Genomic DNA, 13,865 nt, shown 5'->3' with positions numbered 1-13,865 from the left:
TCAAGGGTATCAGAAATTCGCAGAAATTCAGTATTTCAAACGGATAATGATCAGACGTAAAGAACTATGTAGACAATCGATAGTTTTTTCTGAGGGAAAACATAATAAATAAATAATTAAATATATATATATATATATATATATATATATATATATATGAGAAATAAATTGATTGTCTCTTCTATTATTTCGATACTATATATAGAAAATATATTCTGTAGAAAAAAGGAAAGAAATAAAGAAGAAAATTTTAGAAAATTATTCCAAATATATGAAGATAAAAATAATTAACTTTAACACATGTTTAAAGATGTATAAAAAGTAAGAGAAAGGGAACTTTTATTCAAAATAATTATATTGCATATATATGTTAAAATTTCGTCTCAATTATATGACTAGTTGATAAAGTGATTTTGTTACGTCGCGTTTTGCCCGATTTTGGACCGTGCTACGTAGGTATGTTCGGTCTGAATATTCTCATGCTTTTTTTTCTCTGAGAAACGGTCCCTCCGATATACAAGTCATCTACAATGTGCCAAAATGTCTATCGCACATATGCTAAGATGAGCGGAAAGACGAAAGGACGGGATGTGTTCTCGGCCGAAACTCGTTCCCGAACGATGCTCACGCATACACAAGCAGAGTAATATATGCGTGTATGCGTGCGTGAACGCAACGTTCTACTACAAGTATGTCTTCATGAAGCCGAGGTAACACGAACGTCGCAGAAACATGCGGTTCGTTGCGATATGTATACACTCGAAGAGTTGCATGCCGGTCGTTTATGGGTAACTAAATATGGATGGGGGACGAGGGAACGGAAGTAAGAGAAGGAGAACGACTCCTTGAAATCCGTAGTGGAAGAATGAGAGGCGAACAGAGAGACAGATAAAGACCAGGAAAGAAGAAATGAGAGAGGAAGCTCGAGTGAAAGGGAGACAGGGTAGTACAGGTACAGAAAAGCAAGATATCAGGGTGAATAAGAAGAAACAAAGGTGAGAGAGATGACGCGGCAACGAGAAAAACAGAGAAAGAAAGAAAAAGAGAGAGAAAGAGACTGTATTATATATATTTTTTTATCGGGAGTTCATAAGCAGCGAAATACCAAGTAATACTCGGGATGCACGCAAACAACGCGATAAATCAAAGAGCATCAATGCACGAAAGAATGCTCAGGAAGCAAGTTCACCGATGGAGGATACAGGTGCTTCATTTTTTTCGACGTTGCGTGTCGTGGCGCACCTAAATGCGATTAAATCCATCTCGAACGTTTTTTTTTCATCGGGAAGGATTTCTACTTGAGAAAAAATATGCAACATACACGAGCAGCGATTGAATTTTTTTACATCAGAAGAAGACGGGTATTTGGCGATGACGATCACTCTAAAATCACTAATTTTCATAAAGAATTATGATGAATTTGCAATTATTACAATAAAGATTATTGTTAAATCTCTTGCATATCTCGTACCGATAAATATATTTTTAAACGAGTACAATGTAGACTAACATATGCTTTGTCGGCTGATTTGCATATTTTCTAAAATGAAAATAGCATTATGCTAATTCAAACGATAGTTCCAAGATTTATGTTTGATCGTCCTATGCCGTTGGCCAGCGTACTTTGCATAAGTAGTGATTACATAATATTCACTTACTTCAGCGCAGCAAAGCGTGCAGTAGTCTATCATGATCAGACAGTCGTTGTATTACAATTCAAAAAATTTCTAATAGATGGAATAATTCTAGCACATTATACACATTATATTTATTGCAATTATTTATATAACTTTCTCTCTAGGAATGCCAATGTTATAGAGCAGCATTTTTTTAATGAATAATTATGTAAAGTAAATGTAAAGTAAATGTAAAGTAAATGTAAAGTAAATGTAAAATAAAAAAGTAGGAATATTTATGATACATAGATACATTTGACTCTTTTTCTTTTTGGTAAATAAATAATGACTGTTTATTAATGTGTTCGATTACTTCTATTCTAAAATATTGAGTTGACAAACTTATTGATTTAAAATTAAAGAAAAATAATGCAATTACCCATCTCCAAATATACACATTTATAGAAGAAAAAATAATAAGGTTTGCAATATAATTTGTAAATATAAATATAAAACAAAAAATGCAAGATATAATTTATGAAATTTAATTCTCTCTCTCTCTCTCTCTCTCTCTCTCTCTCTTTCTTAACTTCTCAGAACATTGCTTTGTCACTCATAATTTTTTTAAAGTTCGCATAATATGAATGCATATTTTGTCAAAGTCAGTTTTATCTGTGTAATTTATTCATATTCAAGTTTTACTGATAAAATTAATTTAATCGTTTAATTATGTTTCAAGTTACAAGAATCAAAGTTGGCAATTAATTATCGCAAAGAATCGATCGAGCTTTGATTATCCAGCAGAAATTAGGTGCAATTTGACTAGTTTCTTTCGAGCATCGTCGTAAAGCAGATAATGTCCAGTCAAGATCATTGACGGGAAGAAATTATAAGATTGAAATAATAAATAAAAGCAGACATTTGTACCAACTTGCGATGCAACATTGACTCGTGGCTTTGAAGGAATATCTCCGACATTCTATCATCATTTATACTTGTACGTAACATGTTCTCATGAATTTTACAAAAATGATGGCATGTTTAACCGACCGAGTAGCACAGTCGGTTGCCCAAGGCGGCGAATTAAACCATAGGTGCCTGTTGGTGATTTCGGTTACCATGCACGGAGTTAGGCATCGTCCACACGAAGAGCGTAGCCTCGACCGCGCGGCAACAATTCTAGTAATTGCATACCGTCATTGTAAGGCGCATTTTGCTTTCTCCTCGATCGATCGGTCGAATGATACCAAGACGAACTCTCGAATTGAAAACAGACCGCATCTCAGAAATAATCCCTACGGCTGCACGATAAAATATTCAGCCATATGCAGAGATAAACAGCCTTGCATATGCAATCGAAGATCGAATTGTAATGCGCCGGGCCCGTTCAAAACGATCCGGATGATATTAACATTAATGGGATCTGCGTTATTAATGTCAGTAATGCAGTTTGCGAAAAGGCCGATCATTTTCATCCGTTACCGCGCTGTAATCTTTCGAAAGAATCTAATTACTCGCGAGTCTCCATTTCGCGGTGCAGACGATTCCGAATCCCGAGCGCTGATAAACGTGTCCCGTTCTTCACATTAATTTTACCAAAGATTGCTTTTCAAGAGAGAATTATCGAGATACATTCTCGGCCGGATCCTGTCAATTAGTCACACGTAAAAGGGAACCTGCTTTTAATTAAGCGCCAATCAAAAAATCTTCGTCGAGGAACGGTTTGCAAAAAACATTTAGCGCAGGTGCGCCGGGGAAACTCTTATTCACATGTCGGATTTAATGTAAGGGATAATTGAGGCTTCTGCTTAAATATATTCATGATTGCGGACAAAATAGTTGCGTTTGGTTTTTTATCATTATCATGTTGCAGCTTTTCTATTGTAACAAAACAATGTGGTGTAAATATATTATATCCATAAAATTATTGAGATTAGACGTTTCATTATACGTTAAGAAACAGCGGCTAATTTATTGAAAAACGCTAGTGGTTGTTTTAGCAGATAATAAAAAAAAAGTATTCACATTAAAAAACTTCTTGGAGAGAGAGAAGCCTTGTATATTCAATCAAAAATTGCAGAAATATTTTTAAAACGATTTCTTTTGAAAGAATTAAATATTTATATAATTGCGAAGCGATTATATCAATAAATTGTTTATACGTTTATTGATCTGGAATTCAGTTTATTGATTCGTTAATATTCGCTATATGTTTCTTTTCCCCAATACAAATGCACGTTGTACAAAATAAAAATTTCTCATTGATTCATTTTAAATGAATCAATTTAATTGATACATATACATATATTTGCTTATCTCGTTTATATCTTTGCAAGTGCAACGACTAATTCTTTTTCATTTCTTCTTCCACGAGAAAATATTTTTTACTTCTTTTTTAAATATAATGTGACTTCTTGCTACGTTTGCTCTTTGCAGAATTCATAAACGCTAGATGAAAAGATGTATATTTTGTAATAGATATTTTTCATATCAATATTAATACACAATATTAATATCTCTTCATTAATATTCACAGCTTTTTTCTGTAACTTTTGTATCTTTATATTCACAAAATCTCTATATTTATATCTACTTGAAAACTTTATAATATATAATTTTCAATATTGTATTATAACAAGTTACTACAAACTATATCTTGGAAGCACATAGAACATTTTTAAAAATATATGACAATAATCTGCAAAAAGTAATAAGTAAAATTATTATGTAAGTATATATGATGTAAGTAAATATAATGTAAGTATATCTGTACATATATTCGATTTTTACGTTTAATAATGTAAAAAACGGCGATAAACAAAATAATTTATTCATTGATTTGCAATGCACAGAGCTAAACGTTTCTCATTCGATGTAAATTTATGCATATGGCATATAAAATACACGCTCCAAAATATAAACCGATGACGATGAGATATTTTTATGAGAGGCAAAAATATACCTAAACGAAATCATTCCTCAACAGTTTCAGTGCGCGCTTTATTTCACGAATCGAGAATTGAGAGAAAGTTCTCGAGAGGATCGAGCACCACAAGTATAGTGTATTAAAAAAAAATGCAAGAAACCAGTCAGTATTCACGCTGCTCAATTCGAAGGCAGATACGTTCCTTCGGTTCCTTCGTGTGCATCTCGGTCGATGCAATTACGAATTTTCGCCAATCTCCCCTACGTGTGATTTACGATAAGGCTCACTATTCACGATGAGCATGTTTCGCCACATCATCGCTCTCTCATTGTGAATCTTACTATACATCTTAAATTGAATTCGGCTCGGCCGCATCTTGCGATATGCCTCACGCGTATTTCTTATCGGAGCGATTCGGTCTCCGGCCAATCACGCTGTATCGTTCTCCTTTTTGGCCGCCCATCCTGTTGCTGTTACCACGTAGAATGCTCCGTGCCATCGTCATCGAGCGCAGAATATTTGCGAGAGCCGTATCGCGAATTTCACCTTCATACTTGACACTCGAGTAGCGTGTGTACCGCTCGATATCTTTTATCGCGATTTGCTCGTTACCCGTTCCTTGTGGTATGAAACTTAACTTATTACGAGCCTAATATTCCGTCCGTCACGCAACATATGCTGTCGTGCTATATGCTGTTATTAAAAATTACACTGCATACTTTTCGTGACAAAACCGTTGCTATCGAGACTTTCAAGCTTTTAGCGATAGAATTGAGATTTTATGAAATTTCTTAGATTACTACAGTTCGCGTATGATGATATGCAATCCCAGTAAATGGAAAAGACCATATCACAGGCTTTAAAATTATTAATCAGTAAAATGAGCCATAAATATTCGTAGAGAGAAGGTAGTTTGCATATATTGAATATAAAATGATTAAATGGTGAATGTTAAAAGTAGTTTGAAAGACTACATTTATATTCAATGACACACATATTGTACACATCAGTTGAGTTGACATTGCAAAATAGCTCTTGATTCAAGTATCATTTAATTTTTACGCTTGAAAGATTATTTGTTACCCTTACTTGTACACATTAAGAGACAATTAGACATACTATCAGAAAAATAACTTGATTTCAATATCCTTCTATTAATATATATATGTACAAAATATTTAACAATTGCTCGTGCATGAGATACGAAATCTATAAACTATAATAATAATTTTGTCGTCATCTTAATTTGAAATTCAGTAATATATAAAGATTTAACAAACATATTAGGCTTTATAAGGGAGAGAAAAAAACATTTTTATACGTTAAAGAAATGTATGTTTTTTTCTCACGCGCCAGAATCAGATTAAAATTCCGATTTTCAATTTATCTGTTTCGTATCGAATTATTCTGAGATTTTGAATCAATCAATCAAAAGATTTGCAATCTTTCCTTGAAATAATTCAATATCCGAAAATCGCTTCGTATGAAAATCTGCAATGTGCAGCAGCATCTCTTTATAGCACATAAAGTTCGTTTCAACAACGGTCACCAAATTTCAGTAAATTCAACCGTAAGTGGAGTATTAAACGTAATATCACGTATATACAGGTATCCAAACACTGTTCGCATTATGGATCCATCTTGTCGATATTTTACGATCAGCCTTTCTTCGCGCTCTACGTCTTTTCTCATTCGCGATACCTGTTTCGAAATCTTTTCGTCCGATGATCAAGGTAAAGATTTTCTTGATTTCGATTTGTTTATTTATTCTAATTGTACAGTAATAAAATAATTAACTATAATAAAATTAAGTGAAATTAGAAAATTGAGAAAATAAAAAGTACATAAATTTTTCCGCAAAAAAAATACAAAAAAACTGTAATTTTGATTTTATTATTGGATTTGATACGGAGTCTATATTTCAAGAGCTTTTGACTATTTCATGCATGTGTATTTACATAAGGTGTGAGGAATAAAACTGAATTTATGATCTGCCGTCTTTCTGTTTCTGATATAAAGATTTAGAATTATAGCGAGCTCAAAAGTTCTACCGTGAATCAGGACATTTTCTATCTCGCAATCGGTATTTACAAAGAAAAATAATTTTTTTTTATTTTAAACCACGCTATAAATTTATTGAAAATTTTACTTCGCGTCTTTCGTATCTTGTGTATGATTACTGCTATTAAATATTATTAAACAATTTCAAGAATCGCATTACAGAGTCGTCGTCAAGGAAAATGTTAAATAATTTATTTTACAAATTTATGATGCTTATAAAATATAATAATTTATTGCTAAATACGTGTCAAAGAAATAATCAATTTTTAATATCAAGTTTTTGATAAACCAGAATGTAAGTACGTTAAATCAAGCGAGAAAAACTGGTTGAAAATATATGTTTGCATTTTAATAACGCTCTTTCGCATGTTTGATGTTATCTAACATTTTCCTTGACAACTCTGTAGCGCAATTCTTTAATAACGGCAATTATACACAAGATACGAAAGACGCGAAATAAAATTTTCAATTAATAACTACATAACCATAACGGCTAAAAAAATCAATAGTACACCGTAAATCCAACATACGAGTGATCATGCATATGCCATGGCTCTCTAGCACATCTCATCTTTTATTCAATTACGATAATATTGATTTCTTTGGTTACACGAGTAAAAAGAATCTTATTATAAAGCGTGCGTGTGCGAGATACGCACGTGCATGCGTGAAGAATATTAACATAAAAAGGGATATACACACATTGATTCTTTCTTCGAGACTAGTTTCGTTTTACGATCGTGAGTTGTTCTGTGCGAACGTCACATACACATGCACTTTTTCATTTGAGAATTTTATTTCCCATCTATCTTATTGTTAGTACGATATGCACCTATCTTAGTACGATATGCTCCGTCTTCGGTTATTTAGATTGCATTGTTTGCATACTTAATGCATTATGCGACGATTTCTAATAATGCACCGCGGAGTCGCTATTACGAGTCTGGATAAAAATTAAAAAATATAAGGAACAATAAAAAATATTATAGTCTTTTATAGAGCGCGATATCACGTAATCGATGTATAATAACATTTATAATAAACGTCAAACATGTGCGAACATCATTGTAACACACGACATAAATATTATCTTTAAATCGTATAGATTATCAATCTATATGTCGTGTGTTACAATGTGTATCTATTGTGAAATCTTGCATGTGGTATTAAATTAACTCTTACAAAGAATTGATTACTTACTCGTTAATAAACGATACGAATTCCTATGGAAGAATTTATAGTAATTTGTGCGTATTTTTTGGATTTCTTGTCTTTAATACTTTTGTCCATTTTCGCGTTCGTTCAGTCCATGACATTGAAAAGTCAAAGTCAGAAACGATGCCAATAAATCATTATGCCAACTATACGATATTACTCACGTATTCATAAACACGAGGAGATAGTAGTTATTTAAATTTTCGAATCTTAAAACACGGATACTTTTTCAATGACAAATTAATACGAGATTGTGTGTTGATACAAATATATCGTTATGAAAAATTGTGACATAGAAATATATTTCTATTTATAAATATATTTTAATATTGTCATATTTTCCGAAAAATTTTTAAACAAAAAGAATCGGAATATTGCAATTTTTTGTTCTTTTATCGATGTTTTCAGAGTCTTACAAAACATTTCATCGCATTAATACGTATTACAAGAACGAAATGTACGTGTAATATATAACGAAAAGGAAAAAAAGAATGTTTTTGTCACAGTTTCCAATATTATTGAGTGGAAAATAAAAGGGTTATGTTTTTTTAATTCTATCTCTCAAGCCATTTATATTTCTCTTCTAGAGAAAAGAAAAAATAATATGTGAAAAATAAAGAGAGAGTTGCTCTGCTTTACATATACGTGCTTCTTGTCATTATGCTACTACTAATACATAGCAGGTATATCTTTGCGTTTAATTAACTTCTAAATTGCTTTCTACAACATCACAAGAGTACCGTGGAAATTCTATATCTCGGAATCCTTAGTATTTCAAGTTACTCGTCTATCTTTTTCTTTACTTTTGATTCATGCAGGAATGCGAAAGAATGTCAAGTCGTCCGACAGTTCGGCGTGCATGGCATAAAGACAACATATACGCAATCCACGCGACGAGGTCGATCTCCGTCAGGTAGGATTCAATCGTAAAATCTCAACATTTCGTCTAGAACACCGCGTGCAACCATCTCCCCCTTGCTCCCTCACCGCGCCAACTGACGGTATATCCTACACCGCCGCGCGAGAGTACCTTCCCCTCTCTCTCCCCGTCTCCCGCGCTCCACCGGGGAATAATCGCCGTATCTCCCGCCACGACGCGCTTCCCCCACCACGCGCCGTTCGCGGCCAACCGGGCCAACGTGTATTTCGCGACGTGCCGCCGCGACCAGTGAGTTACGGACCTCAGACGTGGATCGAGCGTGTTTGACGGCTCTCGACAACAAGGTCTCTCGGGCTTTCGCTTCGCCGTTTCTTCGCCTTGGCTTCGTAAAACCGCATACCAGTCATCTCGATTATCTCGGTAGCGACCGACGGATTCGAAGTAGAATCGGAGGCGAGCTAGTGTTCGACAAGATAGAGAAAAGGAACGGCGATAAAACAGCGTATGAGTGACAAGCTACAAACGGAGGAGAGAAACGACGACCTTGGACGAGGTGCGCGTGTGTCTCTTTTTCACGACTTTTTTATCTCGCTTCCTTTCTCGAGACGTACGTTCGCGAGACCGCTCATTATCGAGAGACACGGACTAATAAGACCGCGAGAGATACATCCGCGCGTATAGAAGACCCAGAGGAGCGAAGGGGAAGCGGAAAGGAAGAAAAGAGGGACGAGAGAAAGCGAGAAAAGTGGGCAAAGAGGGAAGGATTGTGCATTTCCGGAGGCGGAGACTTCCTGCAACGCTGCCCCCCTATCATCTGCGTGATACGTGCGGTGCGTGCATCATTTACGCACGCGAGAATCGAGGAGGGTGCGCGCAAAGCGATAATTCGCGCGGTTCTTCACGAACGCGCACGTGCAACACGGACTGACGGTTGTTACGTCAAAGTGTACTTTGGTCGGCCGCCTGTGGAAACCGGCGAATCGTGCGCGCGCGCGCCGACAGAATCCGCGTGTATGCGATACACGTACGGATTCCTCGATCTCGAGTGTGTCGTATCGTGAAAGTCGCGTCGACGGATCCCGGGTGATCGCTAGATACAGTGTTCGCGTGTGTCAAGAACCGGTGGACCCCTCGCTTCTACCGCCGCCAATTTATCCGCAGCATTCATTACACGGAAACAGCCATCGGGAGGGACGGAGAGAGAGAAGAAAGAGAGAGATAAAATACAAGGTAATTCTATCTTCTCGAAGAATCTATTATTGTCTGCTTGCTTTCGTTGTAGCAGACGCGCTGCGCGCGTTTGCCTTTCAATAAAAGCACAAAGAGCGTCTGTCGCTATAGAAACGAATAATAAACAAAGCACATTGGTGACAATTATAAGTATACGTACCTTGATTAGGTACTATTGATAAATTTGTGAAAATGACAGTTGCTCTTGAATAATTTCGATTAAAGCGTGTATAATAATCGCAATATTAATAATATTTATAATATTCTCAACTACTCCCTCTTCCAAGGAATAATTCCTAGATAGGAACTTATTATATAAGATAGTATTAGGGCGCATTCACAGAAAAAGGCAGAAAAGCAGAGAGCCAATCAAAATTCGCACTGGTAATAAGCAGTGTGCAAGCAATACATTAGATAGGCAAAAAGTAAAAATTATGACTACCAGCGCGAATTTTGATTGGCTTCTGCTTGTCTGTCAAGGTGTAAATGCGCCTTTAGCGAACGTGTATTCTTGCATAACACGATGCCCCCTCTCGGCTGAAAGGTAAAATAATTACGTAATAATTATTAGCGCGATATAATTAAAAAAAATATATTCTATAATTATAAAATTATATTTTACAAGTTATATTTTAGTTACATTATAGTTTTTTTATATTATATATCTTTTTTCTATGGTGCTCCATAATATCACGTAGCACGAAAAAAAGGAAACGAGAAAATATAATTTTTGCATTTTGCTTATGCGGGGCACTTATCGCTTCGATTATGTAAGAATTATGTAATAGAGTATATGTATCTTTGACACATGTGTTCGCACAAATGAATATGAAACGTATAACCAATATAATTCTGAGGCAACTTCCGATCTAGAAAAGTTTGCGCTGCAACCGCTGACAATTTCACAGTAACGTTGAACTTTCGATCATCCATTTGCAACAAGGGCAAAGTTCTTACGTGTTCACGCGAATCTATTTTACGTTTCCCTCGTTCTTTTATTCCGTGGAAACTTCCTGCAATTGTATCTTGGACGTGTCGCGACGTGGCTTAATCGATTTCAGTGATCTCTTATTCAGTCGATTCAACCGATCTGCTTGTCGACGATAGAGAAGTGAAATCTGAGGTTAGATCAGTCACTTATAACTTTATTGAACGCAATGAAAAATGAATTTGTATCATCTTTTAATAACTATATCTAGTTTGCCATTTTATCCGCAACATTTTACGCAAACGCAATTATCTTGCCTATGAATATTTTTATTTCATTTGCAAGATTTTTTTATAATATAATATGTAGTTTTACGTTTTTATAATTTATTGCATGTCAACATAATAAATCAGAATAAAAAATAAACTAGTTTATGTGATGCAATTTTAATAAAAAGAAATAGACAACCACAATTTTTCATAAATAATAATAATAATAATATGAATTTATTGAGCGCAAGAAAATGGAAGAATTCGAAAGATCAGCAACAATAAAGTTATCACAGATCGAGACGCATGCAAAAGACGAAGTGTGACAGGTAATACTAGAAGAGGTTAAAAAGAAATCTAACAAGTCTGATTAGGCCAAGCCGTTCGTTCTGATACAGTCATTTGCGAAAGTATCTGGGGACAAGAGTGAGTAATGCAAAAAATATACTTTCAATAATAATTTCAATGAGACAGAGAAATATTATACTAATTGTCTAAAATGTACATTTAAATTAATCCTTGCGTCAAAACAGGTTTATAATTTATAACGTATTTAATAACAATATAAGATAATTATAAAAAATAAAAGCAACAAATAACGCGAACAAAAATAACGCAAAAATACAGTGTATGCAGAAAATTATCAAAATTGAAATTGCATAAAAATATATAGTATTTTTGTCTCTTCGAATGGCCGGACACTTTCGTGAACGACTGTACCCGACTGATGGCATTTGCCGAGACATGCCAGGAAGTCGTGGTCGGTTAAAAAGTCGCGTGAACGAAATACAATGTAACCCAGCGAAGATGCATTCGCTCCTTCTACTGCGTTTGCGGTTCGCGTTTCGCGTTACCAAGATCTATTCACGAGAATCGCGTTCGCGGCGATTTCATCGCGATAACATCGTAACGCAGCATATATACATATATGCAATTTATTTCGAGCCTATCTCGCGTGCACAGGACGAATTTACTATGCGTAATTGGCTTAGTCGGGTCTGCCTTCGTAAACACATTGAGATATCTATCTTTCATTTGTCTCGATGTCTCTATTATAATTATTTATAGATATTATATTTAAATATAATGCGTTTCTTTTAATAGCGTCGATAAAATTCCTTGCGATGTGTGCAAATTAGAATCGATTAGCTCGTTAATTTTAGCAAAGCAAAAGTTTGATCGAAAAAAAATCAGATTAAATGGCAAACAGATAGAAATATTTCTATAAAGATGTTTTTTAAGAATATGAAATAATATGAAATAATATGAAATAATGATGTAATCGATTGCGCGAATGTATGTAATTTAATACCTGAGTAGATTTGAGAAAATGAGATAATGTTGGAAATTAACTTATATGGTACACACGGTTTCCTGATAGATAATAGTTTCCTCTAGTTACAATGGATCAAACTTGATCTGCGAATAATCGGTTCGTCGAGTCATCGCGGAAGATGTTGCGGATTACGTGACTCCGCAAGCGATACTCGTATCGCATACGGATTTAAACCTCCGACATTATTATCTCTCGAAGGAAAGCAACAATCACTGCCAATATTATTTATGCTATATATAAAATTTACATCATTACTAACTTCACAATTTTTTAAATATTTCTATGATTGTAAATCACATTTAGTATTATTACACAGTACATTTAGTATTATTTAATCAAGTAAAAGTGGTAAAAAAATGTATAGAAAATCACTATTAGAATATATCTTTACGAATTTAATTTTTAACGCATAACACACATTATTAAAAATTCGTTGTAATAATAGTGCTGTACATTCCATGTACTTTAAAGCGATTGCATATAAATTATTTCACAGATAGGGATGCACAACCAACGAACTGGGAAGTAACATTCGCCAAGTCTTTATCTACGTTTTAAATTTTAATTAGCAGTTGCATACGTCAGATCATGGTATAGTAAATTTTTGTGCAATTATTTCTAATCGTTTGAGTTTACCTTACGACTCATATTTTTCTTTAGTTCTTAAAACTTTAGTACGTTTTGATTCTTAGTATTTTGATTTATAGAGTTTTAGTACATTCTGATAATTAATACGTCCCAGATTCCATTGTTTGTATAAGATCATAATAACTGACTGCGATTTTATTTGAAATAGATGTATTTTGCACATGTTTCGTGTATAAATGAATTAGCATACAATTTACAGTAATAAATTATCTCTCCCTAATCTACAATTTTTAATTAAAAGTAAAATTATCTTTGTCAAATCGTTTTTATCATTTTCTTAATGAATGTTTAATTCTTGACACGAATCTCATTTTCTGCAACCTTAGCTTCCTTCTGTGTCAAATATCAAATTTTGTTTAGAACGTGAATCTTCGTTTCATTAATTTTACCAAAAAATATTGTATCGTACAATTAGAATTTAGATAAGATGTAGTAGAACCGATAGTTATATTGTTTGTGCAAACTTTTTCATAAAGAAAACTTTGCGAAAGTTTTATATTTCATATTTTATATTGCTTACATAGTACACAGTTTCTGATGATACTTATTCTATACATACTTTTAAATTGCTTGTTCTATACACAAGAAAGAATGTACATTATAAAGTAATTTAGAAGTAGTTGCTGATAATTTGAAGAATAAATATAATAATTATCTTATTTAGTTATTTTAGCGTATCTGAATGTTTCATTGATAATTCTTGTGAATATAAATATCTAAAGGCATTTACATTGTTTAATTTTTAATTATCGATTG

At 34.0% G+C, this 13,865-nt stretch overlaps 1 protein-coding gene across 3 annotated transcripts in view; it reads left to right on the top strand.

Annotated features, from left to right (window-relative positions):
* Positions 1–8,989: 8,989 nt before the first annotated feature.
* The window catches only part of LOC105252031, a 57,253-nt gene continuing 52,377 nt past the window's right edge, over positions 8,990–13,865 (top strand). For 2 of the 3 annotated variants that reach the window (XM_011259200.2, XM_011259203.2), the window contains exon 1: positions 8,990–9,928. The gene's annotated coding sequence lies outside the window, so the exon portion shown is untranslated. Of the gene's footprint in view, positions 9,929–11,530; positions 11,552–13,865 lie in introns of those variants that run through there. The other variant, XM_011259201.3, reaches the window with a different exon arrangement.

This window comes from Camponotus floridanus, unplaced genomic scaffold (genome assembly GCF_003227725.1).
Source record: "Camponotus floridanus strain SB8 unplaced genomic scaffold, Cflo_v7.5 scaffold6, whole genome shotgun sequence".
NCBI classification, from domain to species: domain Eukaryota; kingdom Metazoa; phylum Arthropoda; class Insecta; order Hymenoptera; family Formicidae; genus Camponotus; species Camponotus floridanus.
This window is presented reverse-complemented; position numbering and strand designations above follow the sequence as displayed.